Source organism: Monodelphis domestica, chromosome 1 (assembly GCF_027887165.1).
Source record: "Monodelphis domestica isolate mMonDom1 chromosome 1, mMonDom1.pri, whole genome shotgun sequence".
NCBI classification, from domain to species: Eukaryota; Metazoa; Chordata; class Mammalia; order Didelphimorphia; family Didelphidae; genus Monodelphis; species Monodelphis domestica.
Window position 1 is genome coordinate 374907761 of NC_077227.1, and position 25587 is coordinate 374933347.

Here is a 25587-nt window from a genome sequence, read left to right on the forward strand (position 1 = left end):
AACATTTCTCTATACTCAAAAGCAACAACAAAGCAAGCCTTTATTAAGCACCTAATATATGTGGAGATACAAAAATAAAAGGAAAAAATCCCTTCCCTCAAGAAGCTGATATTCTATTAAGAGAAAACTACAGCTAAGCAGATGAAAGAATATCTACTATATGCAAACTAAATTCAAAGTAAATGGAGGAAGAACACCAACAACAGAGAAAGGGAGGAGGTATATGGTGGGATCTGAGATGGCACCTGAACTGTGGATTTTAAAAATGTTAGAAATTCCAAAGGACAGAGATGAAGAAGAAAAGCATTTTAGGCACGGAGAAGAACCCCCAGGCAAAAATATTGAGGTAGGAAGAGAAATATCATATACTAAGAATAATAAGGCAAATGCATAAGGAAAGGGGGGGAGACTAATGTTAAAAGTCTGAAAAAAATATGTTGGGGCCAGATTGTAAAGCACTTTAGAAACCCATCAAGGAGTTTGTTTTTTATCCTGGGGGCAATAGGGAACCACTGAAGCTTTTTAAGCAATGGAGTAACTTGGTCAGATCTGTGCTTTAGGAATATCAACTTGTTAGCTCTTTGAAAAATGGATTGGAGAAGGGAGAAACTAAAGACTAGAGTCCCAACTAATATGTCATGCCAATAACCCAAGGAGGAGGTATGCATATGAGTGGACAGATAATAGGTACAAGAGATGCTTCAGAGGTAGAATTGATAAGACTAATTGGATATGGGAGGTGGGTACATGTAGAAAGAGATATAGAGGATAACTGAAGTTACAAGCTGGAGTGGATGGATGGCGGTACTCAGGATAGAAATTGGGAAACTGAGAAAAGCAGGAGAAAGCGATGCCGTAAGGGGATAACAGAGTGGAAATGTGTTTGAAGGGTGACAGTGTTCCGGGTATATCTGCAGGTAGCACCGGCCAGTGTTGATAAAGAGAGATTGAAGATTAGAAAGAGATAGCAGGTGATTGAGTGGCAAACTCACCAAGGACACAGGAGGGGGTTGGAATTGGGACACAAGCAGAACTGACAAGCCAAAAGGGCCTCCTTCTCTAAGGCTGAAGTGAAGCCATAAAGGGGAAGAACATTGAAGGTATGTGAGCTGAGAACTGTGGAGAAGGGACCTCAGTATGAGTAGCCTCTGTTTTTTCATATGGAATGATCAAGGCTTGGATCTTATTGAAACTAACAAATACTTATCATTACAAACAGAAAGTACAATTAGAATTCTGTTTCATGTTGGAATGATTTGCTAATTGTTCTTCCCACTGTGTGTTTGGCAGGTAAATATATGCTTTGAGTATGAGTATTTTGGTCTGAGCCAGTGATTTCATTAGTGTAGGGAGCTCTGCTTTGGGGAAACTCCCTCCACTTAATTTACAGTGAAGATCAGACACTCTTTGGTAATTTTTAGAGTGTTGCCTGGGGTTGGGGAATGGGGCCCGGACAGAGGTTAAATGATTTCATGGGATTCTATTTCTAAAGCTGGAAGGGATAGATCTCAAAACCTTGCCATTCATTTTAGAGACACGGAGATTTATTACGTGACTTGCCCAAATACAGGAAGGTAGGAAGAAGCCAGGATGTGCTGGAATGTGAAGCTTTCTGACTCCTAACGAAGTACCCTTTCCTTCCAGATTGATTTCTTGACCCATTGTCATCTAATCTATGTGTGTCAATCATAAGAGTTGAACCCAGTTCTTTCTGATCTCATGGTTAGGCCCTCTGTCTATGGAGCCAATTTACCTCGGTAGGTGTATGTCTTAGTGCGATTTTGAGTTTCTAACAGCAAAATTGTTCTGGTTGTTTGTGATGCAATTTTAATTTTGTCTGTCTGCCAAAAAACTATATATCCTAATAAATAATAATAAGAAACATTTATTGCTACATATGACATAAATATACACACTATATTTATACCTACTATGGACTAGGCACTTTACAATTATCATCTCATTTGATCCTCATAACAACCCCGGGAGGTGGGTGCGGTAATTATTATCACCATTTTATAAATGAGGAAACTAAGGCAGCTAGAGGTTAATTTACTTGCTCAGGGTCACACAGTTAGTTAGTATCTAAGGTTGCACTTGAACTCAAGTCTTTCTGACTTCAGGACCAGAGCTCTATCCACTTGCCATGTAATCAAAGAATAGAAAGAACTACAAGGAATCCAAGCTTTCTAATCCCTTGAAAATGAAAAGTGTCATCTAAGTATCATCAAGCTAATTGAAAAATATTTCTCCACAGAGAAAAAAGATCAAAATGCTATAGCAGAATCTATTTCTAGTTTCTATACCTTCTAGATACAAATGCAAACAGTTAATATATGCTATATAGGAAGAAAACAAGAATTAATCACCTATTGCACTGAACTCTAAAGCACTTTGTTAAGTCTTGTACAAATGTTATCTTATTTGATTCTCACAACTCTGAGAGGTAGGTGCTATTATTATCATTCCCATTTTATACCTGAGGAAACTGAGGCAGCCAGAGGTTAAGTGACTTCCTGGTAGACTGGATTTGAATTCAGGTCGTTCCTGACTCGCAGCCCAGGACTTAGGCACTACACCACTTCGCTTATATATATCTATAACATTATTGCAATAATGAGTATAACATTTAATAAAATACTCCAAATAAGAGTCAATATTCTTTCAGACCACAGGCAAACATGTCAGACTCCAGACACTGGTGAGTACCATTTATTTTTTCCTAATTTATTTGCTGCCCTCTGAGTGTCATGTTGACTGTGTTAATGAGAGAATCGCTGAAATGTGTGTTTCTCACTGCTTTGGTGGGATTGAGGGGCCGGTCAGTTTACACTGTATCCGTGTCGTTTTAGCTGGAAGCATTTTACCCCTGGTAAATCAAACATAATTTGCATTTTCATCCTCATAGTTCCTCCAAGAACCGCAATATGCCTCAAAGCAAAACAAGGCAAGGTTTCCTCCCCCCTCCCCCTTTCAGGTTGAAGCGCATTGTTCTCTACGTTACGATCTTACTACCACCCAGCAACAGCTTCTTGGGGGTCCCCAATGTCCTCTGACTCTTGTCCATTATCCCCAATGAGATCCCTTCCTAGGAAGGGAGTACCAGATAGTGGGAAATGCAAATACAATTGAAGGTGAATGATTTTAGATGCTGGCTCTGCTAATTAGCATCTCTGTGATCTTGGGCGAATCTTTCATCTCTCTGTGCTTTTCTTCCACGTCTCTCTATCCCTGCTTGCCTCCCACCCCCCAATTTCGGAAATGAGAAAGCTGGATGCTCTCCAAGGGCGATTCCAGCTCTAACTTCTATGATCCCAAGGAGTAGGGGTGATCCTAAGTCAATGTCCTAAGGTCGGTTCCAGCTCCTAAAGCACATGGCAAGATTCCCTCTAGAATTAACGGGGCTTGGTGTATTTCCATGTAATTTCTCTCCCTTGACTAAAGCTAGAGAGCACGTCCTAGTTACATCCTCCCCAATCCTTAGTCTGGTTTTCCGGGGGGGAAACTCAATGGACAGTAGGCTAGTTAGAATGCCATCTTGTGACCAAACGAGGCATTGCAACCTCTGCTTTCTGTGGTCAAATTCACAACTGCCTTGTTTTGCCATTAGAAATTACCTAAGCCTTGAAGGCAGGCTTTCAATATACATTTCTATAGGTAACGATTTCATGTGGAGGAGTGGAAAGGAGTCTTCATTACCTATTTCACAGAATTTCTCTGGGAAAAAGGCACTTTGTAAACCTTAACCAGAGTAGACGTGGGCTATTGTATGTTCCTTTAGTAGGTAATTTTTTAAAATGTCTTTTGTATCTGAAGCCCTTATCACATAGACGGTGCTTAGTAAATGTTGATTATTGTCAGTGTCATCTGAGAAAGAAATTTGCTGAGAAATAACCCAGGGAAAAAATGAAATTTAAAATAGGAAAATAGAGTCCCACCTCCCCTGATACATTTTTCAGATAAACCATTGTATTTGTTAAAAAAACAAACAAACAAACTCAAGAATAAGGCATTATTTAGATCTATTCCTATTCATTTTCATTTTGATTCAATTTAGTATTCCTAACCTCATTGATAATATTTTTGCATCTTGACAGTCATATGGCATATTAATTTTCTCTCTCAGCTTTTCATCATCTGCAAATTTTAGGAAAATCAGTTTTTACAAATGGAGCCTCCCTCATACCAACCATCATCATTTTCAAAAACTTCTATTGAAAGGAGTCTAATTTGTAGGGCTTCTTTGTAATAATGCAAACAAAGAGAATTCTTATATCACTTAGCCCATGAGCTGTTGGGGTCAATGATGTAGTCTATATACTAGCTGGAGAGACCTATTTGCTGAAAGAAAACAAGTTAAATTCTAGAAATTTTACAGTTGGAAGGCACATCAGGGTCTCACTAATTCAGCCTATGCCTGCTAAAAGAATCTTCTTTAGAATTTAACTTACAAGGGAATCACATGACTTTTGCTTGACTACCTCTAACAGGAGAGAAATAACCATCTCCTAAGGCAGACTGTTTTCTTCTTTATATACATAACTTATAGGTTAGGGAGATAGAATAACTTAAAGGTTAGGGATTCTCCCTCAGCCCCCCACCCACCCTACCCACTTTAAATCAAATTTAACTTGAGCTTTTTCCAGTTTCCACCCATTGTTCCTAGTTTGGCCCTATGGAATCAAGTAGGACAGATCTGCTATCTGTTCCTTGTAGCAGTCCCTCAATTACTTGAAAATGGTAGCTATGCCCTCTTCTCTTCTCTAGGCTAAACATCCCAAGTTCTTTCAACCTTCCCTCGGATGGCATGGAAATATGGCTTTAAGTATCGTGGTTTTTTTTCTTCCAGAAACTCTCTTGCTTGTCAGTGTGATACCTGAAACTGAGATGCCTGGAAATGAACACAATAATCCAGATGTTGCCTGACCAGGAAAGAGAATAATGACAATATTACCTCTTTATTCTTCAGTCCCATTTTTTGCCTAATGCATCCTAAGATAGCATTAACTTTTTTGGATTCCATATAACAAATGCTCTAGATTCATATTGACGTTAGTCAAATAGCTTCACCTATGTTGTATTTTTTAGATAAACTGTTGAATTAGTCAAATTGATTTTTTAATCAAGAGAACAAGGCTTTCTTTGGATTCATCTCTATTCATTTTCATTTTGATTCAGTCTAATGTTTTTAGCCTGTTAACAATATTTTTCCATCTTGATGGTCATCTGGTATCTGTTTTCCTTCAAAATTTTTTATCATCTGCAAATTTCATAAATTTGCCAGTCTGTCTTGATATAAGCCTTTGATAACAATGTCAAGTAGAACATTCCTTTCCATGTTCCTTCTCCCTAACCACTTTTCACCAGGTGAGAGTGACATTTTAATCCTAGAAATTCTTAAAACATCTTTTCTTGATCTCTCTCTTACAATTATCTCATTTTCCCTTCTGTCCTAGCTCTCTGATTTTGTTTTTCTTCCCAATTAGTTTGTTAGTTCCTTCAGAAAAAGGTCTATATCTGTATCCCCAGTGTCTTGCATGGAGGTACTTAATAATCAATTTGTTGAATTATCTCTGATTAGCAAAATAAAATGTTTTGCCCCCTGTTAAGGGCAGTTCAAACTTGTTATACTGATTAACAATAGAATCAAGACTATGAAGGCAGAGAAATGAGGCTAGGATAGCAGAAGGATCATGAGGAATGTGTAAACCTCAAAATTTCTCAGACTTATGAATGTTGGAAATTTCCCCCATTGGGGAATCTTCTACTTAAAAAATTTCCTAGCAGGAATGTGAGAATTCTACTTTACCTACTTGGGTCTGCCCTAGGGGAAGATAAAATTGTAAACTCTTTTCTGAACAATGAAAAGTACTTAAACCCATATTCTTCTGAAGCTAAGTACCTATAAAGGTCAAGCAACTTGTGAATTTACAAGGAACAAAGAACTGGAAAACTTACTCAGAGCTTTCCTGGTGTGAATTACTCAAAAATCCACACCTTCTTAGGTGTGGACTAAGAATGGGCGGTCCTTTAGAAACATCTACAGTGATTGGTAGATGTAAGGACTTAGGGGAGGTGACATAGGAGATTTTACCCTTAAAAATAAGAGCTCAGAGAAGAGCTAGATCTGATTCTGAGGGAGCTCATTTTGAGAAGACTCATTCAGGGATCAGGATTTCTGACTCTCATCCTGAAGGAGAGTTCTTTGAGGAGCTCCTCTGAGGGGCTCTGTCCCTCTGGGGTGGAGACTCTTGAGAGAGGCCCTTTGAAACAATTTCTGGCTGGAAGACTCTTTGAGGAAGGACGCTGGCCTGGTGTCTCTAAAATCCTTGTTTAGTCAGACCTTGTGGTGAGTGTTAAAAAACTGACTGATTTCTCTCTTAAGGCTCAGGTCTAGGCCATATTGGCTTGAGGCCCTTCATACTTATTCTTTTCTTACTCTCTCTCTCTCTTTCTTTGATTACTCATTGTATTGTTAATTAAAATCTCTATAAAACCCAATTGACTTGGGTATTTGAATAATTGGGAATATTTCCCTGGCGACCACCTTATATTTGATTTTAAAACCCAAGACACTGTAGTGAAACATATTTCTGTGGTCAAATTTACTCATCCTCTCTTATATCTATCACAATTTATATCTTCCACTATTTTAATCACTACAGTTTAAGACCTCAACCATTTTAAATCTCACAAATGTAATATATGACCAGAAGGAGGTCACATATTCACACAATGGGTAACTGGAGAGAGAGGGTGAGAGACCTGAAGAAATGGAGAGAGGGAAGAAATTGATCTTCCCCTCTCTTCCCCTTGGGGAAGATAGCACTATTTGTCTTCCTGAGGGACAGAATATGTCTCCTCAGAGATTGGGTTTGGGAGGTAGAGGTTAAGGCCCGGAGGAGAAGATCTTAGAGAAATGACTCGCTACCTCCCTTCTTGTTCTTAGCTGTTGCTGAGAGACAGGGTAAACTTCCTGACTCTGGATCCTCCCAATATCCCAACTGTCACCTTTCCCTTTGAGACCTAGTTCACTCCTTAGCCCTGGTCTTGAATTATTCTCCCTTTTGGGGAATGGTATGATTCCCCCAAAATCTTCAGTTTCCTTCTTTGATATTAGAAAGCAGGCAGACCTGATCTAAATAGTAACACTTTATTCTTAAGAACACACAGGGCAGGGAGAGTGAGAATGTTTGGTTGAGGAAAGTGGGAGATAGGAATCCCTATAGATTAACAACTGACCTCCCCCCAAATCCTGAGGGGTTCAGGCTGTCTGCCTAACCCTCCTTTGGTCAATTGTTGGATTTGTCCTTCCTCCTAAGCTAATCTGGCTATGAGTTGAAATTCAGGACAATTTGGGGAAAGAGAAATATTCTCAGTAGACAGCTTTCTATTAAGTCCCAATCTACTTTTGTCTTCAGTTGTAACCAGAGAGATTGAGGGGTTCACTAGAAGGTAGTCAATGTCCAGAGGGATCCTCCATCTCAGCGGTCCTCCTCTCAGATCCTCCACTCCAGGAGAGAGCTGATCAGAAATGAACTGACAGTTTTGAAACTTCTTAGCAACTCTGTTCCTTCGTGGAATCTTGAGTCTTCCTTGCCCTTCCCCTGCTTGGGTTGTTCCTTTGCCTTGCTGGATCTGATTTTTTCTTCTTTTGCAACTTCTCTCTTACAGGAATTAAGACTGAGATGAGAAAGAAGAATGATCCATGAACTCCCTTATAGCTCTTACTTTAAAAAATTCATTATGAACATAACAAAAACTCAGTTTCAGAAGCAAGTTTCTAATATGTTCCTTTGTTTTATTTTGTGGCCTTTGGCCAAATGTTCTCTGACCCATCATCTTTGATTCAGATATATTCTTCAACATGTTTTTAAAAAGTCCTAGGAAGAAATGGAAGGAATTGTAATAGCTCTAGAGTCAGAGGACCTCTAGGTTCAAATCCTGACCCTGGCACTTACACTTACATGTTTTTGCACAAGTTTAGTTACCCTCTCTCTGCCTTAGTTTCCTTTTCTGGAAAATGGAATATGAAGGTAGACTAAGACTAATAGTAATTTGATACTCTAAATCCTACCTTTTTCAGACTGGAGGAGTGGCTGGTGTTAACTGGTACAGTCCTCAGCATTGCTTGTAATTTTCTTAGACTAACAAGAATGAAAAAGTTGTCACATTGGTATGTTACCTGCAATAATAGGAATCATAGAATTATTGACTCAGAGTTATAAGAAACTGTGGAGATCATTGACTCAAACCCTAGTGCCTTGCATGAACCTTCTACATTCAAATTCTAATTCTCTTACCACCTGTATGACCTTTGACAAGTCACTTTTTATCTCTGGAGATCAATTTATTATTTTCAGAATATTGGAATAAGACTAAATGCCCTTTAAGATTATATTCTATGATCTGTTCTGTTTCATTGTAATCAATTAAAGTTCCTCCTAGGTAACAGATCTTTTTTAAAAATGTATTTCTTTCAATTACAGATATAAACATTTTTTGACAATTATTTTTGATCATTTTCTGATTCAGATTCTCTTTCTAACTTTCTTCCTCCCTGAGCAATAAATAATCTGATATAGGTTATATAGTACTTTTATGTAATATGTATACATATAAATATCCATATTCCCCATGTCATGACTGAAAGCACATATCTCATATATAATAAAAATTCATGAAGGAAATAAAGTGAAGTATAGTATGCTTTGATCCGCAATCAGATTCCAACAGTTCCTTCTTTGGATATGGATAGCTTTGGGTTTTTGTTGTTGTTGTTGTTGTTTTGTTTTGTTTGTCATGAGTCCCTTGAAGATATCTTAGAACCTTGTTTTGTTGAAAATAGTTAAGTCATTCACAGTTGATCATCATACAATATTTCTGTTACTGTATACACTGCCCTCCTGGTTATGCTCACTTCAGTTTGCATCAGTTCATATAAGTCTTTCTAGGTTTTTCTGAACTCATCTTGTTCATCATTTCTTATGGCACAATAGTTTTCCATTACAACCATATACAACTTTTTAAGCCATTCCCTAATTAATAGACACACCCCTCACAGTCCCTAATTCTTTGCCACCACAAAAAGAGTTGCTAAAAATAATTTTGTACAAGTAGATCCTTTCTCTTTATTCTGATCTCTTTGGGATACTATCCTGGTATTGCTTGGTCAAAGGATATGCATAGTTATATGGTCCTTTGGGAATGACTTCATATTCCATATGGCTCCAGAATGGTAGTATCAGTTCATAGACCCACTAACAGTGCATTGGTTTCCCAATTTTCCCACATCCCCTCTAACATTTATCATTTTCCCTTTTTGCCATATTAGCCTCTCTGATAGAGATGTGAGGTGGTTTCTCTAATCAATAGTGATTTGGAGCATTTCTTCATACGATATTGGATCATCTTAATTTCTTCCTATGAGAACTGTCTGTTCATATCCTTTGACCATTTATCAATTAGAGAATGCTTTGTATTCTTATAAAATTGTCTCAGTTCTCTATATATTTGAGAAGTGAGGCCTTTGTCAGAGATATTTGCTATAATATTTTCCCCCAGCTTGTTGTTTCCATTTTAATCTTGGTTGCATTGGTTTTGTATGTACAGAAACTTTTAAATTTAATGTAATCAATATTATCAATTTCATTTTTTGTAATGTTCTCTATGTCTAGTTTGGTCATAAAGTCTTGAACATTTCTCTATACTCAAAAGCAACAACAAAGCAAGCCTTTATTAAGCACCTAACCTATTTTGGTAGCCACCAAAATAATTTTTTGGTTTGGGGTCACTGCAACATGAGGAACTGTATTGTGGCGTTGAACCACTGCCCTAGAGGGAGTACATCTCCAGTGAAGGGAAAGGAGAGAAGGAAACAAATATCTATATAGCACCTATTATGTGCCAAGTACTTTAAAAAACAAACAAATATTGTCTCATTTGATCTTTACCTCATTATTAGTGCCATTTTTTTAAATTAAGAAAACTAGGCAAAAATAAGTGACTTGCCCAGTTGGCAAGTATTTGTGGCTGGATTTGAACTTAGGTCTTTCTAACACCAGATCCAGTACTCTGCCTTCACAGTTTGAATAAGGATCCCTAAGGGATTTGGAGGTCAGAGTGGTATCATTCAACTAGCTCCAGGAAAAAAAGACATCTGAGGATGGGAACAAAACATAGAAATAACACATTGGTTCCCCAGTAGCCTTCCTATTGGTCAGCACGTGGGGAAGACTGAGATATGTTCATGTCAGGGTTATTTTTCAGAATCTCTAGAGATTTACTTGGATCTATCTTTCCCTCTGAAAACAACCCAAGGTACCAAACAGCACCAAGCTTTGCTCAGCCTATTTGTCTACCAGCTACTTGTACCAGCCCTCCTTCTTCTGAAATACTTCAATGAATGCAACCTCTCTAAACCTGCCACAAAGGCAGCAGAAAAGTAATCTATATTTCATTATCATTCATCTGGTCCCTCCATCTCCAATCACAATGCTAATACTGCATTTGACTCTCCCGTATTTTAACTGTGTGTCTATTCTTTCCAACTCTATCATAATCTGTTAGACCAGGGAGTCTGTCACACCTTTTGTGTTTCTAATTCCTAGCACAGAGTCTCACATATTACAGTAGGCACTCAATATGATAGCAATGATGGAATTTCCTCTTGGTAAGAACAGAACCCTAAATAAATGAGACAGAGGCTCAAGGATCAGTTTTTCTCTATGTAGCCATGGAATCCGAAACTGTGTGAAGGTCAAGGACATTTTTTTGTGAAGAAGCAGGTGCTATAAGGGAGAGAAGATGATATTGGCCTTTGGAAAAAGAGTCATAAATTAATCCAAAAAAGCAATGTGAAGAACTGGACATGGTCAGGAGAGGCGAGGAGAAGAGAGGAGACAGAGAGAGAAGAGAGAGAGAGAGAGAGAGAGAGAGAGAGAGAGAGAGAGAGAGAGAGAGAGAGAGAGAGAATAATTTAATCCATGATGTTGTCTCCATTATCTACCACTGCAGATTCCTTCCTGTATCCTTGAGAAAATCATCAGTAGTAGCTTTTTTCTTTCACAGTAACAGTCCTACGTGTATGGATGGAAGAAAGGTGGAAGACGTAAAAACATCAATAATTGACCTAGGAAAATATTCAAGGACAGGTAGCCATAGAGGGGGACCAAAGACATTCAGGGAGACAGTATGAAGTCTTATGGGATTAGGGCTGGAGGGAGAAGAGAGGAAAGATATTGCATGCTGGTAGGGTGGAGATAAAGGGAATAAATAAAGAAAATGCCAAGGCCAAACTTTATTTCATAATTTTGTTCCTGGCTGATTCTTATGATTCAAGTTTTCCCTCTGACATGAACATTCTGTACCTTAATGACATTTTTTCAAAGCTGCCTCCTTTCTCTCAGATGACCTCCTGAAGAACTTGCACCATTTTCCTGGCCCAAGTCTGATCCCCTGACTGGCCAGAGCTGTGGTGCGTGCAGAGCATTCTCACAGACGGATATCATTTTCCAGAGTGGGGTGTGGATGATGGTATTTTTTCTTGTGCCACGATAACATCCCCACAATTAAGGGGAGAAAAAAACAGGAACTGATGTTATACAAGGTCATGCTTCATAGTCCGAGTCTATTGAGGGCCAAGCCTGAGAGGTTTGGCTTCCAAGGAGCCCTCTACAGGTCCATGGATTGGACCATGAAGCAAGCTGGCTCCGGCTGTCAGAGGCAGGCCCATTGAGTATTTCATAGGCACTCCCAAGTTGTAAGGACACAAATATATGCGCTGAGATGGCCAAGCATTCTCAGAATTCTAAAGTGATTGTCAGCACGGTGAAGGCTAAAACCCATATACCCCACCCTGGCTCCTTTAGCCTCTTGGGATATTTCGGTGAAGTATCTATTAGGAATATTTTCCTAAATCATTTGTTTTAAATTATAGGCCTTAAACTCCTTATTGTGGCATATCCACGATAAATATAAAGCAGTCATTTTTAACACAAACAGCTGTTGTGCTGCCTTTACCAAGAAATTTTGCCAACAGACTCACGTTATTTTTTTCCCCTTCATCAGATGTGTTTCTGATTTTTTTTTTCCTGCTTCACTGCATACCACCCACAGGAAAAAAAATACATTTTTCCCCCATCAAGGATTTGTTTGGACACAGAATTTCTAAAAATATCCAAAGGGAGGTGCTGGTTAAAGTAAGGGAATTAAGGGTAGATGGGATCATCTGGGTCATATGAAAGCTGATGACTCAAGGCTTCATCACATTCCCCCCTTTTTAGCCATGATGATACTTGGGGCACCGACTGATTTCCTGTCCATCACTAATGTGTGAGATTTTGATTGGGTTTTGATTCTATGTCCTCTATGCATGTCTCATGGGTAGGGCTCTCAAATCCACTCTATACAATTTCAGGGGAAATTATTTTCATTTTTATTCATGAGAGATTATCATCAGTAAGATGTATCTCCCAAGTAGAATGTCAGAACTGGTAGGGACTAAAGGTTCACCTATTCCAACTCTTTAATTTTACAGAGGAAGAGACAGAGACTAATACAGGTGAAGTGACTTACCCAAGGTTCCACAGTTTAGTGTCAGAATCAGAAGTGAACCATTATCCTTCTGAATTCTGATCCCAATCGATACTACCTCAAGCTGCCGCTCTAGCCCATGAAGATGGGAAAATTTCCTGATCTATCTTCAGCTACGGATGTGTCCTTAGCTAAATCACCAAGTGGTGTAAGTTATAAAAGTTTGTCTCTATCAAAACAGCCCCCTTTTCCCTCTGCCCAATGCTGTTAGTACAAATGACCAGTCTCATTAGAAACCTTCTGCTTTAATCCATAAGTCACCAAGTATTTATTAAGTATCTTCTTGGCACCAATGATACAAAGATGTCTTTCTTAAAATGTAGTGCTCTGAATTGAACTTGGGAAGCAAAAACTGGATACTCAGAGCAGAGTATAGAGAAATGATTAATTCCTTTATTCTGAACACTATGCCTCTCCTAAAGCAACTCAATCCATGTAGCACCCCCCTGGGACCACTCTACCAAATACACTTCAACTAGTGTTTTGGAATCGGCAAGGGAGGTTGCAATTTATTTTCTTAGGGTTCCAGAGATAACCCTGAGAACTAGGTTTCTCATATTGTCTCTCTTGAACGTCCAATGTGTTTCCTTCTAACTAATTAGCCAATTGATTTCAATCAAGACTTTATCTTTTAGAAAGGATACATACTAAGGGAGTAGAGTGAGAATAGTTGGTGCAAAACATTCCCTTCAAAATCTAATGCACATTTTCCCACAAATACACACAGCATCAATAAGAAGTGTGGGTTTAGACTTAATGGTACAATGGTAATGAGGTAAAAGTGTAGGAAATGTGTGTGGCAAAAGAATTATTCAGCTTCTAGTTACTGGAGATATCTTCTTGAGAAATAGGTGACATTCTTCTCAGGTGCAAGGGATCAGGTTCCTGAAAGCTGCTTCCTCCTTCTTATGACTATCTTTCCATATCCATACATGACAATGTTTGACTCCAGTGTATCTCTTTATGTTCCTGAATAGATACATTATCTGCTGCTGGTTCAGTATGTCCAAAATATAGTCAATAGTGAAAAGGGGTTTACTATTGGTTTATCTCTAGATATCCCCTCTTTTAAAGTCATAGATACAAAGATTTACCTCCTTAAGGGATTAATGAGCTTGGAATGCTCAGCTCCCAATCTTAGATTAGTGGTTTACTCAGCTATCTACTATATTTACCCATAGACCCAGAGGTTTGTCTGAGTCTTGCAGCCAGTCATAAGATGTTTTCAGAGTGGGGTCATCTGCCTTCATCTAATCGCCAAAGCACAAAATCCTTTGTAATTGATTAATGGTTTATTCATGTGAAAGAAAAAAAGTTTAACACTTTCTTCACACTATTGATTAATTAATTGATTCAGAGGACATACCTGGGCCTTTTGTGATTTTATTAATTGAGGTAGAAGTATGGAACTTTCTCGCTTTTAGAGGGAAAGCATTAGGTTTTAGGTTTGAGATATCACAAAATAAGTTAAAAGTAAAGTTTTTATTCCACTAAAATCCCTAGATCTGTTTCATAGAAACTGTTATCTGGCTGCATCTATCCCATCCTATGTTGATGAAGTTATTTTTCTGCAATCTGAATGCAGAATTTTAAAGTTTTCTCTACTTAATTTCATTATATTAATTTCACCTCATTATTCCAGGCTGTTGAAATCTTGGATTTTGTTTTTAATCATCCAGTACATTAGCTATCCTCCCCAAGTTTTTCATGGTCTACAAATTTAACAAATATGGCATCTAGGTCTTCATCCAGCTCATTTACAAAGGCACAGAACCAAGGACAGATTCCATAGGGTACTCATTCCATAGGGCGTAGATTCAATAGAGACTTCCTCTCCTCTTTGGGTTGTTATTCTAACAGTTCCAAATCCATCTAAATGCATTTTCATCTAATCCATATTTCTCCATTTTTCTATAAGCACAGCATTTGAAACTTTTTTCAAATTCATTGCCAGAATTTAAGTGTATTGTGTGGGTAGCACTCCCCTTATCTACCAGCCCACTTACCCTTTCAAAATAAGGTTAGTCTGACATGACCTGGCCTTGACAAAGTTATGCAATCTTTTGATGATCATTATTTCCTTTTCTAAGGGCTCACAAGCCATTTCCTTGATGTGTTATGAAATTTTAATAGTAATGTATGTCAAGCTCATTGGTCCATAGTTTGCTTTTGGGAAGATTGGTACATTCGCCTTTCCCCCTCGTGCTTTAACACCTGGTCTGTTTCAACCCAGTCTTCCAAAAATCAATGGCAATGGCTCAGCAATTGTGTGTGCTACTTGTCTTCTCCTAATTAGAACCACTGGATCAAGAATTAGATGAAGACCTAGAAATGAGCTAATGTAACCCTCTCATTTATGCTTATAACCTCAGAATTTGATTTTCTGATAGCTTTCCAGTCTTTTTGTGTTGACTTTCCTCTTTAAAATATTTAACTTGGGTCTCACTATTCTTTGTCCAAACTTTGAAATTTGGTCTCCTAAAATCTAGGACTCATGTCAGACTACATTTCTCTCTCCTTTACCATTAACCCATTGATGAAGTAGTCAATTATACCCAAGGTTATTGATATTTTTACTTCACCTACCAAATCTTCCAGATAAACATAATCAGACTTCTTCCAACTTTTGAAGGTTGAGAAAATATGCTTAATGTAAATTAGGTTCATTTCATTCTGTCATTTTGGCAGAGAGAACAAGAGCAGAGATAACCAGGTAGTTAAAGTCTTCCATCATTGAAATATGAAAAATTTTGAACTAGTTTTCCAAGCTCTTTATCTCATTCTTCCTTCTGTTCAAGTGGTTTATAATACATCCCCACAATAATACCGTTTCCATTTCTACCTCCTTGGATTCTCACTCATGTTCTTCACCATGTTTTTTTCTTCAAAAATTTGGGACTTTTTGTCCATGAGTTATGTATATTTAAACCTTGATTTTTGGTCTTAGGATCAATACTAAATATCAGTTCAAAGGCAGAAGAATGGTGAGGGCTAGGCAACTGGGGTTAAGTGACTTGCCCAGATTTATACAGCTAAGAAGTGTCTGAGGCCAGATGTGAGATCATATATTCTTAGTCATTATACTCTTGTTCTATATGTTTTATTATTTATTATTCTTGAATTAAGAATACTCTTCCATAGATACATTGCAGCCCTAAATCTATTCCTCTAAGTGTCAGTGACACCTATGAAGTTAAATTTGCTTCTTTATCTCAAATTTACTCTTAAGCTCTACCCATATGTTGTGCATTTGTATATGGATATATGAAGCTATGTTGGGTTTTATTCATGGCACTCTTCTTGAACATTGTTTCCTCTGAATTATTCATCCTTTCTTCTTCTTTCTCTCCCTAGTACAGGCTAACCAGGAGAGACTATTTATTGCAAGAACTCTATTTCTTCTAAATGGCCACAGATATTAGTGTCCTTTGATCTGATGGATTTGACAATTTGGTTGGGGTAGTTCAGTCATCTGCACAACGTACTGTGGTCTTATGAATGAAACACTGTAGCCCCATATACAGGCAGTTGTATCCTGTCGAGTTAGTGCTCTGGGGCACTAAAGGATATAGGAATTGCTAGGTTGGTCAACTTTATTTGCACATGCCACCAGGTGGTGTTAAAAGCTTGCTATTGCAGTTCACTCCCAACTATGCATGCAGTGAGAGTCCTTAGCAATCCTAGCATCTCCCCAGTCATTTTCTCCTAGTGTTTTCTGATTTCTAGGTCACAACTCTCCATGGGTATGGATACTGAAGTAATATCTCATAATTGCCTCTTGGCTCTTGCACTGACCCACTTAGATCCCAATCTTCTTAATTCCCTCATTAGCATACCCCAATAAACTTACTCAGTCAGGATATAGACTCTAAAATGCAGTTACCATAATGAAAATGCATTTAGAAGTATAGCAGTAAGCTCTGAAGCAATTAAGCATATTCAACTGTGATGGAATTAATTTTTTAGTTTTGCTCTCATAAATGGCAGGACAGGAGGAACTGAGTGATACATCTGAAGGCCTTTATAGAAAAGTGTTTTCTAGCATTTCTGATTTGGGAGTCATAGGGGGAAGGGGAAGAAACATTCTCACCATTCACTAACATATCCCATTTCACCACTTCCAAAGAACCTTTATACACATTCTAGCTCTCTTTTGGGTGACTTCAACTTAACTTAAAAAACACACAACACAAAACTATTCTATACTTTATAGTCAGTTGTCCTAGAAAAACCCTTCCAGGCTGCCTGTGTGCCTACATAACCTTTCTACCATTCACCAAGATTAGCAGATGCAGCTGGGACCCCAGTGAGTCAGCCACATGGCACTACAGTCTGGTTTGGGTTCCCTACTGAGCTGCCCATGCCTGTGGCTTCTCCTGGGGCTGTAACCATGACTTTGGAAATGCTAAAAAGCAGGGATAATTAAATGTCAATACAACTGTCAATGAGTCTACTGTGCAAAGAAAAAAAAAAGAGTTAGACTTCCATAAAAGTCAGAGGACCTGAGTTTGAGTCTTGCTTCTCCTCCTTTTTACCTGTGTGGACTTGAACAAGTTACTTTATCCTTCTGAGACTCAATTACTTCCTATGTAAAATGAAAAATTTCACCTCTAGGTCTATGACTTTAAGAGCAAACACCATATTACATTGAAATTGTCTTTTTAAAAGTCTCTCGATGAATTGAGCAGAACCAGGAGAATACTACATACAGAAACAAAAATATTGTATGATTATTCCCTTGTTAAGGATCAAGTTATTATCAGCAATACAAAGATCCAAGATGACTGCAAGGGACACACAATGAAAAATGCTATACACAGCCATAGAAAGAACTGTTGAAGTCTGAATGCAGATCAAACACACCCTTCTTCTCTTTATTTTCTTCATGAATTTTTTCTTATATATATGTATATTATATATGTGTGTGTGTGTGTGTGTGTGTCTTTTATGGCATGAGAAATGTAAAAATATGCATTGCTTATAGCACTGGTATAAACTATATCAGGTTATTTACTTTCATGGGGAGGGGAAAAAGTAAAAAAAAGGAAAGAATACAGATTACAAAATGACAGAAAGAATTGCTAAAAATGTTTCTACATGTTAATCTTTAAAAAGTTTTAATTAATAATATATCTTTAGTATGGACAAGGACAATTCTGACAGCTGTGCTTTAGGATATGGTAACCCCTTTCTAGCCTGGGACTATTTAACTCTATACATCTGTCTTTTTTCACCATCTAAAGTTTCAGAAAAATTTAGAGAAAACATTTGCTACTGATCTTAAGCAATGGCTTTATGCCCTAAGAATATCTCACAGATGGGACCAGAAGAGGCAAGGATGTTGAGGAGCAAAACAGTGAGTTCAAAAGGCTACCTTCTGTAACCTTTACATTAACAATTTGACCAATGATTATGGACCCATCTTTATTTGAAGTGTGGTGGGTTATACAGGGGAAGTTTGGCACTAATCCCAGGATTCAAAGATCATATAACTACTAGGTGAGGTAGTAGATAAAATGCCAGACCAGGGATTCAGGAAGACTTGCGTACAAATCCTTCCATGAATACTTACTATGTGATCCTGAGCAAGTCTTTTAACTTGTATGACTCGATTTTTTTGCCCATAAAATTGGGATAAGAATAGCATCTGCCTCCTCTGGTTGCTCTTACAGATCTTTCCAAGAAGGAAAACCCTTCAGGCCAAGCAGGATAACAAATCTCTTCCTTCCTTCCTTCCTTCTTTCCTTCCTTCCATCCTTCCTTCCTTCCTTCCTTCCTTCCTTCCTTCCTTCCTTCCTTCCTTCCTTCCTTCCTTCCCACTTCCCCTCTTTTCTCCCTTCTCTTAGTCTCTTAGTTCCTTAAGGAGACTCTTTATCCCACCCTTATTCTCCCCCCCCCCATTTCTTTGTATGTTAAGAAGACTTTTATCCTTCTAGTTGCCTACATTGTTCCCTCTTTAACCCAGATCTGATAAAAATAGGGTTCTAGTACCACCTGCCCTTAACTTCCTTCCCTTCTCTATCACACTTCTTAATTGTTCCCTTTTACCTCTTCCTGCTCCATTTATTATTATTTATAGCTCATTCCATTATTTTCAAATTTATCTCAAATCTTCTTTCTATATATGCTCTTTTGAACTACCCAAATAATGATATCATTCTTAAGAGTTATAGACAACATTTTCCTACAAAATATGTAAACAATTTGACTTTGTTGGGTCCCTTAGAATTGATCTTTCATGTTTACCTTATTACAATTCTTATACATCAAATTTTTCTACTGAGTTATGCGTGTTTCCCCATGAATAATTGGGACTCCTTTAGTTTTTTAAATATCTATTTTTCCTTGTGTAATTATGCTCAGTTTTAGTGGGTATGTGATTTTTGGTTGTAAACACAGTTCCTTTGCTCTTTAAAGTAGTGTTCCATGCCCTTTATTCTTTTAATGTTGAAGCTGATAAGTCTTGTATTATTCTGATTAAAGCTCCCAGTATTTAAATTGTTTTTCCTTATTGCTTGTAATATTTTCTCCTTAACCTAGGAGCTATGGAACTTAGTAGTGATGTGCCTATGTATATTTTCATTTTGGGGTCTCTTTAAGGTGGTGATTGGTGAATTCTTTCAATCTCTATTTTACCCCTAATTCTAGAACTTCTGGGCAATTTTCCTTAATGATTTCTTGGAGTATAGTCTCTAAATTCTTTTTTTTTAAATCACAACTTTCTGGGAATCTCACAATTCTTATATTGTCTCTCCTTGATTTGTTTCTCAGGTCAGTTGTTTTTCTAATAAGATATTTCATATTTCTCTTATTTCATTATTTTGCTTTTGCTTTGTAAATTTTTGTTGCCTTAGGAAGTAATTAGCTTCCTCTTACCCAATTCTAATTTTTAATGTTATTTTCTTCCATGAGTTTCTGGATCTCTTTTTTCATTTGAATTATATCTCTTTCATAATTCTCTTGATTTTCTTGCATTGCTCTTATTTTTTCTAATTTTTCCTCATTTGGTTTTTGAGGGTTTTTTTAAAAGCTCTTCCAAAAGTTATTTTTGAGTTTTTGATCATCTAATATTTTTCTTAGCTATTTTAGAAGTAGGTATTTTTACTTCACTATCTTCTGAGTTTGAACCCAGGTCTTCTCTGTCCCTATAATAGCTCCTAGTAATGGAGTTCTTTTTCTTTTGCTTCCTCTTTTATAAACAAATTATATTACAAAAATACTTTATTACATTTTCCCCTATTTTTAACTCCTAGGCCAATAGACTTAATTGTTAGCTTTATGATAGGATCAGGTCCTATTAATGTGTGTGTGGTGATGTCTCAAATGTCAGGATTTTTCTTTGTTTTTTCTTATCATCTGGACTTTATTTAATTGTTCCATTTTCTATAATTTAGGGTCAAGTATAGTCCCTGGTCCTTCCAACTCATGCCTCAATCTGTGAAGTGTTCCAGCCAGAGTTCCCTGGAAGTTCTTCTACTGCAAGCATGCAGATCATCAGCCCCTTGTCATGGCAGCCAGGGAGTCCACTCTCCTGTCAGAAGGATCCCTGCCCCTCATGAACTGCACTCACCAGTCTGTGTTCCCTCCCCATTCTTCCTCTCCTATGGCTGCAGCCTGAGATAGAGTAGGTGCCTGATCTGCACTCCTAGGCCTCTGAAGCCCTTCTCTGGTCAGTGATCAACCTTTTGCTGTGGGTTAATGGGGATCTCTGGGACTGAGGCTGCAGCCCATACAATGTCTCCCAGTGCTTGCTGCCTATTGACTCCACCAGTTATCTGCCACTGGGATATAAGCTCTTAGGTCCAGCAGACAAGGTGAGGCCACTAGTCCTGCTCCTAGAGCTTTCCACTCGTGGATTCTATAGCATTTGCTCCAGGGTATTTGTGCTATCTGGTTAGACTGATGCTCAAGAAGGCAGAGACCTTCCTTCCTAGGTGTCCTTGGCTGCTCAGCTTCACTCCTGACTCTTATCTGTTTTTGTTGCTTTTTGTATTGATTCTGTGGAGTTCTTTTTTATTGTTTGTGGGGGAATTCATAGAGTGAAACAGTATCATGCTCCCTATCAGGAACACAGTTTTCTTAGGGCTGATCTTACTTTAGTTCAGGTAGTCTCTATGGTAGAAGACTGGTTATGGAGTGATTAATCATTTTGGCCACAGTTATTTATGAAGATATTCTTCTAAGAAGTAGAGGGATTGAGAGCTAGAAGAGGCCTTCAGTGTGATAGAAGGGGTGTGTAGCATGGAAGCATAAGCATAGTACAATAGAAAGCTAGAATTTGAAGGCCTGGGTTCAACTCCTGCCTCTGATACTGATTCCTCATCTGTCAAATTAGAAGGTGGGATTAAAGAACCTCTGAAGCCTTTTTTAGCTCTCCATCTATAATCCTGTAATCAGACCTCATTCAACAGATAAGTAAACTGAGGCCCAGAAAAATAAAATGACTTACCCAAGATCATATAGTACGTGACATAATTTAGATTAGAACTCAGGTCCAAATCTAGCATTCTCCATGCTAGACCACACTTTCTCTCATTGACCAGTTCTCCCCCACCCCCACCCCCAATAAGCCTCAGTAGTGCAAGATTCCCCTGAAAATTTAGAAGTCATTCCTGAGGCCAACTGGATAGGGTGTTAGAAACTGAAAAGTCATTCATTCTTGTTCCTACAGTGGGGAGGATGGAGGATGGAGGAAGAAATAAAGGAAGAGCTCACACCATAATATCAACCAGATTGCCCAGCAAACTTTAAATAAAGGTTTAATATGTTTAGCCTAAAGTATCATTTCAGAATTACTATTTACTTTCTGCATTTTGGGGGAGTGACATTGGCCCAAACCAGAGAAAACTGTAACACAAAAGGGTTGTTAAAAGAACTCAGCAAGTTTTCAGGCTGGTTAAGTGAAGGAGATGTTGCTGCTGTAAGAGGAGGGAGGAGAAAAGATCATTTCTCCCCTCTCCACTGAGCAGCCAGCCGATCAGCTTTGGAATTCTTACCCAATTCCAAGGCACTCCCTCTGGCTCAACCCAACTTCTTGAGAAAATGAAAACATTGCCTCAGCAGGCTAGATGTGGGCAGGAATGAAAAGCTTCAAGGCCAGAGCTCTTTACCACTTCCCCCCAACCTTCTTTACCCCCTTCCTGGAGATGAAGAAAAGATCCCAGAGGATGTGGGAGGCAATAGCCAACTCTAAGTAGGAATTAGAGAGCAGGGTGTTTATCACTGTGAAAGGTTAAAATGTTAAGGAAGAATTTTATTGAGGGAAATATAAATAATGGACATCAGGCACCAAGAGTTCAATCTCTCCTTTCCATTCCATCTTCACTTATTGCCCCGCTCCCCACCAAAACTCTTAAAAAACAAAATATCTTTCAATTCTGGGTCCTATTTATAAACAACAACAAATGTTGCAGAATCAATTTCCTAATTAAAAATCAAATTGGGGCAGATAGGTGGCTCAGAGAATGGAAAGCCAGGCCTGGAGATGGGAAGTCCTGGATTCAAATCTGGCCTAAGACACTTCTTATCTGTGTGCCGCTTGGCAAGTTACTTAACCCCCATTGCCTAGTTCTTACCTCTCTCCTACCTAGGAAATAATAAACTATTGATTCTGAGTTGGAAAGTAAGGGTTTTTAAAAAAAATCTAATAAAAACATCAACATATCAACATACATGGCAAGAATATGGTTGAGAAATTAGTCCAGAGAGTGATTTGAGTCATGTAGTGATGCTTTTTGCTTTTGTAGCTTCTGTGAATTTGCTCCAATTTTTGATTATGTCACAGATTTACTTTGTTTCCCAGAGCAACAAAAATTCCAGGACTGAGCTAAAAGTATAAACTCCTCCTGAATCTCTATCTTCTCTTTTCTTCTTTGGGCTAAGTTCATTTTTGTAGGATCATAAATCTTGGGTTAGAAGGGACCTCACAGATCATTTTGTCAGGCCCAGAGAACTTAAGTGAGTTGCCAATAGTCATATAGGACATCAGTATCATAAATGAAAGTTGTCTCTGGGTCTTCTTTTTCCAGATCTACTTTTCTTTCCTCTTTTGCTTTCTTCACCCATTCTTTTTCTTTTTCTTTCCCTTCCCCCCTCTAATTCTCTCCCCCTTCTTCTTTCTTCTTTCCCAGCACAATTTCTCTTCCTCTGTTCCCTTATTAACCAAGAAACTTATTTTAGAGACTGGTTGCCCTAGATTCTTTATCTCCAGGACTTGGTTCAACTTCCAGAATGGAATAATAAAATGTTAGCATCCTCTTTCCTACCTAGGTGACTTTGGCAAATTACCCCATATCCCTAGGATTTACTTTAATAATCTTTAAAATGAGAGGGTTAGATTAGAAGGCCTCTACTGTCCTTTCCAAACCCAGATCTATTATCACAAGAAAAGAAATATCTTAATCAAGACTTGTCTTGCTCTAAATGGATGATAGTTCTTGAGAACTAATTTTATTAATTCAACGAGACAAGTTCTAACCTGGCACCAATGAATGACTTCCAAGATTTCTGGGAATATAACTCCGTTTGCATCATTAATCTAGGTTAGTCTGGGCACCATATTGAGACCTTTTCAAAATCTCATTTGGGGAGGACATCAAAGTATAATACAGTGGATACCAGGCATCAAGAAGACCTAGTTAAAGTCCTGCCTATAAAATAGTCCTGTTTAGGACTGGGTGACTTCAGGAAAGTTACATAACCCTTTAGTGTCCCAGATAATTGCCCAGACAATAAGTGATATATGTAGACAATTCAACAACACATTTCCTTGAATTAATGAAATCACCAATCTGTACCAAACAAATGTTATAGTGAGTGACAACTAGGGCTCCTCCTCTCATTTCAGAGTCACTTAGGTCCTGGACCAATTCAAAGGAGTAATACAATATGATGCTCAAGTACTCAGTATAGTCCCATGCACAGAGGAAGCACTGAATAAATGCTTGCTGATTGATTCCTCTCTTCCTGTTGGCATTTGGGCCTGTCCTCCTGACTCTTTATTCTTTAGTCTTCACAACTTCTTGTTCCTTAAGTTTGTTCTTTGTGTCCTGTAGTGGTAAGAGCCCAACTACCCAATGTGTCTTCCTGTCTGATTGTCCCCTGTCCTTCCCATAATTTCCAGTATCCTGCTTGCTTGGTTCCTAGATACTGAATTCACTCTTTCCAAGCTGCAATGACTTATTACTTATTTATCACTTAATGGTTATTGTAACCTTACTGTTGATCCTGCCAGTTTTCCAAATCCCAGCTAACTATTCTGTGCCCTCTTGATATCTTGTTATTTGTCCTTTGCTTTAGAAGAGTTCCAATGACATCACAGGGGATGTCTTGACTTTTAAGTGAATTAGATAACTCATCAGCCTCACTGTCTCTTCCAGAGTCATCACAGTCCAATGGCAAGACAAAAGTCAGGATGACTAACAACAGCCAGAGATGCATTAAATGACCTTGGCACCATCAGTGTCTACCATGCTCTAAGCACTCCACAGCACCTGCTCCAGCTGCCTCCATGGCCATTAGAACAATTTGTTCTCATTTGCCCATTCTGTCAGAGTAAGTCTTTATATACTTTTCTTTTGCTTTATTTGTGTTTGACTCAAAGAACTGAGTCCTTAATAGTAAACTTTCAGGAGTTAATTTTTAACAGTGTGTGCTTCCCAGACGTCCTTCAAAACACTCTATGTAGGTACTCACCTCCCTTGTTCACCTTGAATGCCATTCCTGATATTCAGGCTATCTTGAACCTGGAAAACTATAAGGACGTAGGAACTATAGGCTGAAGAAATCTTCCAATACTCATTTACAAGAGATTGAAGACTCTTTCCAGAATAGGCTTTGGAAAGAACATAAAAACAGATGTCCCAGCCAGGAAACAGAAATCCTAGCTGGATTAGGTTTGAAAAAACCAAATCTGAATTTAGGGAAGAGAGCATTAAAAACAATAAATAACTTAGAAATGGCAAATTTAAGATTCAATTGTATCAAACTCTAACAGCTTAGGCCCTTGTAAAAGAGAAATATTCCAGATGGCAAAGTGGAAAGATGAATTATAGAGAAGGAAGTGTCTAATATCCTGAAGCGAGTCCGTCCAAGACTTTGAAGCAAGCCAAACAGAGAGCCATCCCAAAAAGATCCAGCCTACAGCAAAGGAATTTTTAAGGAGACCAGAGTTTCTCATGTAAAAAGCAATTCCCATCGAGTTTCTCTATTCTCCTTAGTGATATCAGGCTTCCTGTGGTCCTCAAGATTTCAGATAATCATGCCACTGGCAAAAGTCTTAGTACCAGCAATGAAAGCATCTGAATCCCAAATTGGATGGTTTCCTCAAAGCATGTAGGCAGATATCCAGGTCTCCACAGTACTTGCTAAAAACATACTGGTTTATACAGTTAGCATTTATAGAGAGCTTGAAGGGACTCCAGAGGCCAACTAGTTCAATCCCTTTCATTTTACAGATAAGGAAATTGAGGCCCAGAGAGGTTAAGTCATTTGCATAAGTTCACACAGGAAGCAGAGGTAAAATTTGAAACTCCAAACTCATTTATCTTTTCACTATGCCATGCTTTCTCTTGCTAAATTTTCAATAATTCAGCATGGTATAGTTGAAATAATACTAATTTTAGTTCAAATCTTGGCTTACAAATAAAAGGCATATTTATTATTATCCCATTTTAGAAACTGTTATATTGGAATATGGCAATACCACTATGGGATCATTGGATCACAGTTTCAGAGCTTCTAGAGATTTAGAGATGATCAAACCCTAAATCTCTCATTTAATTGATCAGACTCATGAGAGTTTAAGTAATTCGTCCAAGGTCACACAACTAGTGATGGAGGCAGAACTCAAACCCTTCTTCCTGACTTCAGTCCAATGTTCCACTCACTATACCATATTATTTTGAGACCTGCACAACAGAACTATCATAAGTTGCATTGTCATTAAGTGGATCATGCGATACTTCCAACACTAAACTCGTTAGAAGAAGGTTA

At 38.1% G+C, this 25587-nt stretch overlaps 1 long non-coding RNA gene across 1 annotated transcript in view; it reads left to right on the forward strand.

The window, feature by feature from the left end:
- The first annotated feature begins 22989 nt into the window (after nt 1-22989).
- The window catches only part of LOC103092041 (uncharacterized), a 31123-nt gene continuing 28525 nt past the window's right edge, over nt 22990-25587 (forward strand). Inside the window, exon 1 of the long non-coding RNA XR_457837.3 lies at nt 22990-24147. This is a non-coding gene — a long non-coding RNA (uncharacterized LOC103092041). The remainder of the gene's footprint in view (nt 24148-25587) is intronic.